The following is a 5188-nucleotide window of genomic DNA, read 5'->3' as shown; positions in this document are numbered from 1 at the left end:
CTACAGAGTACCTTTTTAGTAATTTATTATTATATTAATTTATAATATATTGTTTGTGCTGTTATAATTGTGTCTTTTTATTAGGATGAGATTTTTTTTTATTTACCTAAGTATAAACCTTTTTGTCATAATATTATCATTAAAAGCACTACATAATATGCATTTAATTCTGCAGGTAATTTTTAGCATTTATGTTTTATACCTTACACATATTATAAATGTTATTTTATTATAGAAAATTTGTTTTGTTTTTTTTAAATATTGTTAAATTATTATTTTATAAAAATCAAGATTTTGAAAGTTTTTGTGTAGCTTGTTTTATCATATAAATTATATTTTTTAAATTCAGATTTTATATTGATGACAGGTGGCTTACATCAAGTTGCCAGTTTTATTTAACTGACGAACTGACATGTTAGATACAGTTTAGTTATATTTAACTAATTGTATACTACCAGTCAAAAGTTTTTGAACAGTAAGATTTTTAATGTTTTTTAAAGAAGTCTCTTCTGCTCACCAAGCCTGCATTTATTTCATCCAAAGTACAGCAAAAACAGTAAAAATCTGAAATATTTTTACTATTTAAAACAAGAGTTTTCTATTTGAATTTATTTTAAAATGTAATTTTTTCCTGATTTCAAAGCTGATTTTTTAGCATCATTACTCCAGTCACATGATGCTTCAGAAAATCATTCTAATATTCTGATTTACTGCTCAAAAAATATTTATTATTATTATGTTGAACACAGCGGAGTTACATTTTTTTTATTTATTTTTTATTTTTTTGGATGATTAGAAAGTTCAGAAGAACAGCATTTATCTGAAACAGAAATCTTCTGTAACATTATAAATGTCTTTATCAACACTTTAACACAATTTAAAGCATCCTTGCTAAATAAAAGTATTAATTTCTATCATTTCTTTTCCAAAAAAAAGGTTAAAAATGTTAATGTTAAGAAAGCTTTTTATTTTAGATAAATGCTGATCTTTGGATATTTCTATTCTGTTTTAAATATTGATAATAATAATAAAAAATGTTTCTTGAACAGCAAACCAGCATATTAGAATGGTTTCTGAAGGATGCTGAAAATAATGATGCTGAAAATTAATCTTTGATCAAGGAATAAAATACATTTTAAAATATATTCAAGGAGAGCAGTTATAAAATAGTAAAAATATTTCACAATATTCCTGCTTTTGCTGTATTTTGGATCAAATAAATGCAGGCTTGGTGAGCAGAAGAGAAATCTTAAAAAAAAAAAAAAAAAAAAAAAAACGTTAAAAAATCTGGTAATGTAGAACTGAAAAACAACAAAAAAATAACAAAGCACTTTTCATAAAAATAATACATGTGCAAAAGTCTGGTTAGACATTGTACGTGACTTAACAGCATTCTACAAATTAATAAGAGACCTGGTGAGGTGATAAAGAGCAGAGAATCTCCAGCAGGTCACACCTGTCACATTCATTACTCACTAAATAGAGACTGTCATCGTGTTAATATTCTACCTGCGGGGTGCGACCCTTCAGACAGGCACAGGAAATGAGCTGCAGGTCGACTCAAAGTGACTGAATGTTCACAAGCTTGTTGTTATGTAACTTTTATGTATAAATTTATCACTCCAAAACAGTCAGAGCTCTAAGATCATCATATGAGCACACAGTTGTCAGCCAATCTATTAATAGGAACCACGCACAGACACAGAGAATGTGTCTATTGTTCTCATTATGCATGTACTATATGTGTTCATAGGTGCATGTATGTGCAGTGGCATGTGCGTCCAGCCCATCCTCGATTAACACAAAACATTACTTAGATACAGTATATAGTCATGTGATCTGGGGACAATTTATATATCATCGGGGTTCAGTTTCAAGAGCAAACAGCCTTCGGAAACTGGTGAGTAACTCATCTTGACCAACCTCAAGACAGGTAGGAGCAATATCTGCACATCTCCACTAAAAGCATGATAGGGATTGATCGTTTCATTTGTATAATCATTGTAAAAGCTGACAAAATCTTCCATAATCTGTATACGGAACAGGTCTTAATCCAAGCATGTCATACAGAGAGGACGGTGAGCATGAGTAAGTGTCTTTGTGCTTCATTTAAGAGCATTTATATGCTTTGTGTATGACATATTGAGAATAAATGCATGATGATCAGTCAGTGACACATTTATAGTGATTGCAAATGTTTAAATACTGTCCCCATCTCGTTTGCTTCTGTGCAGGGAGCAAGAGGGTAAGTTTTCATCTGTTTTGCTCTTCTGTCAATAACAAATCTGCATTGGGTTAGATCTCAAAACCATAGTTTTGTCCATTAAGCCAACTTATTTTAAATCAAATGCCTCAAAACAAAGTAAAAAATATACAAATATTATAATAATTCAGTATCTTTTATATAAGCCCATTTCTGCCACATAAGAAATAAGTCATGCTCTTTTGTCATAATTTATTAGATTTCTAAAAGACGTTCACATAAACGACCGATTGCATAAAACATTTCAGCTTTTATTGAAGTGATTTCCACAACGTAAGAAAAGAAAATCAAGCTTTAAATCATAATAATGACAAATTTCTGACATCAAAGAAGAAATTATGAAATTAAAAACTCATCATTGACATTAAAAGTCATTACGGCTAAAAGATATCTAAATCTTTTGTTATAATTTTAACTATTAGTTTTGACTTTGTCATTATGATTTGTTTGTCATTATTATGATGGTTTTTATCTGGCAGGAACGAGCTTTTTGCTGATTACACAAATTTAGTGATTATTTTGGACATTTATAATTATGGCTATAAACTAAATCTATGCTATTGTGGGATCAAATGCATAAATGCACTAAAGTGATGTTTCACCTAATAACTGATTTTACTAAACATGCATGCATGACTCAGTGTAAACACAGGTAAACATTATTTAGAGACACATTTTAACAAATGGCATTTGAATATTCTTCTGATTATTCATAAGGATTAAAAAGCAGTTTTTCTTCAAACTGTCCTGGAGTAACTTAAGTTAAAATATTCTAGTCTGTGTTCAAGCAGAGAAAGGTTCGTGTGTTTGAGGCCGTTGCGAAGAGCTGTTGTTTGGAGCACAATGGCAATCTCAGTCTCTCCCTCTCTCGGCTGGCCCAAATGGGAATCAGGTTTCCTCCCTGTAGATGATCCGGTTTGTACATCGGCTTCTTGGCTTTTACTCTGATACCTTAGTTAAATGTTAGCTTTATCGAGCGGTAGAGGAGAGAGTGACTTTCTAGGTGAGACTCAGAGTGAACAAGGTTGCTTTGAACAAAGACATGTATTTTGAATACAAACCGTGTGACAGGAATGTGCATTTGGCCCACTGAAATTAGACCCTCAGAAACAAATAAGGGCTCAGGAGAAGAATTTAGCTGGCACTTTTCCACAAACAGGACCTTTTTTTGACATCCCATGACTTTTTGAAGCATTAGAGGGACAAATCCTACTACTTTATTTTTTGCAAAACAGCTAGTAAGTACATTTATTGTCACCTTAAAATAGTTATTCTACAGAAATACACAGGGTTATAGTTATTAAATAAAACAAAAAAAAAGTTACTTAAAGGAAATATTATTAATATGTGACTCTGGACCACAAAACCAGTCATAAGTAGCACGGGTATATTTGTAGCAATAGCCAAAATACATTGTATGGGTCAAAATTATAGATTTTTGCCAAAAAACATTAGGATATTAAGTAAAGGTCATGTTCCATGAAGATATTTAGTAAATTTCCTACCGGCAATGTATGAAAACTTTATTTTTTTTTATTAGTAACATGCATTGCTAAGAACTTCATTTGGACAACTTAAAAGTTGATTTTCTCAACCCTCAGATTCCAGATTTTCAAATAGTTTTATCTTGACCAAACAAATCCTATCCTAACAAACCATACATTAATGGAAAGCTTATTTATTTATGATTCAAACTGATCCTTATGACTGGTTTTGTCGTCCAGGGTCACATATTAATAATATTTTTGTTTATTTTTTTTTCAGCTAGCTGCCAAGGCAAGTTTTCTAATATTTGTTTAGTTTATTGAAGTACTAAAACAACTAAAAAAAAACTAAATAAACTAAAACTATCAAAAATAAATAAATAAAAAATAATCATAAAAACTAAAGACAATAAAAAAACTAATAAAAATGACAAAAAACACAAATTCTAAAAAGAAATTAAAAATCTAATTTAAAATATTAACAAAAACTGTATATTAATGATAATAACATTATAAATAGATAGACAAATAAGTAATCTCAATAAAAATTCTTAATATAAACAATTATTTATATCATACCTATATATAATGAAAATATTTATTCTCATTAAGAAAAATAAAAATGTATACTGTATTTAAAATACTTTCTTTAATTTATGGGAAACAGTTTATCCACATGGGAAACTGTTTATTACTAGGGTAACGTTTTGTCCCGAACTATAATGATAGACAAACATTTCCAAACCTGTTATTGTCAAACATGTCCAATAATTGCTCACATAAAATGCGTACCCATTCTGACCTCAAAAAAACCTCATGGAGCTTATTTATAAATTTAACTCAACCTCTTAGTTTAAAAATAAATCTGACTGTGAAGCACCTCCTTTCAATGATCATTTTTTTTGAAAAAAACTACTATTTTAACTTCCTGTTTTGAAGCGTATATGTGAAAGTGCCAGCTCTGTGAGGACATTCGGCTGTTTTGATTTGTGAACCTACCCTACATCCATTAAAGAACAGGAGAATGAGAGCGGATAAGCGGTGGGTGTGTCGTGAGATCATGTTCTTTGGCAGCAGAAGCCGATATCAGAGGAGCTGGTGACGGGTGTGTTTATGTGCGGCTGGATTAGTTTAAGGGTGGAGTATCAAGACCAGCAGTTTCCCAAAAGACATTATGTAATAGCACTACGTGACATCATTCATGTTCATGAGTCTAATCCTTTACTGTTTAAATAAAGCCTGATTTCCTTCATCTACCATCAAACAACTCATATGTATTCAAACAGTTAGACTGTTCAAAACTAGCCCTAGTAGTGAGCAACATCCTCAAATGGACAAAATGATTATATATATATATAATATTGTTAAAAAACAGTAACAATAACAATAAACACAACATATGTCCTCATTTAGATTCAGATATGCATGTGTTCGAGAGTGT

General features: G+C 30.5%; 1 long non-coding RNA gene across 1 annotated transcript; it reads left to right on the top strand.

Moving 5' to 3' along the window:
• The first annotated feature begins 1698 nt into the window (after nt 1-1698).
• Nucleotides 1699-2328, top strand: LOC127167276 (uncharacterized). The gene is made up of 3 exons (XR_007827972.1): nt 1699-1933; nt 2046-2088; nt 2235-2328. It is a non-coding gene; the product is annotated as an uncharacterized LOC127167276 (long non-coding RNA).
• The last annotated feature ends 2860 nt before the right edge of the window (nt 2329-5188 follow it).

This window comes from Labeo rohita, chromosome 6 (assembly GCF_022985175.1).
Source record: "Labeo rohita strain BAU-BD-2019 chromosome 6, IGBB_LRoh.1.0, whole genome shotgun sequence".
NCBI lineage: Eukaryota > Metazoa > Chordata > Actinopteri > Cypriniformes > Cyprinidae > Labeo > Labeo rohita.
The sequence above is the reverse complement of the archived record's forward strand: the minus strand, read 5'-3'. Positions and strand labels throughout refer to the sequence as shown.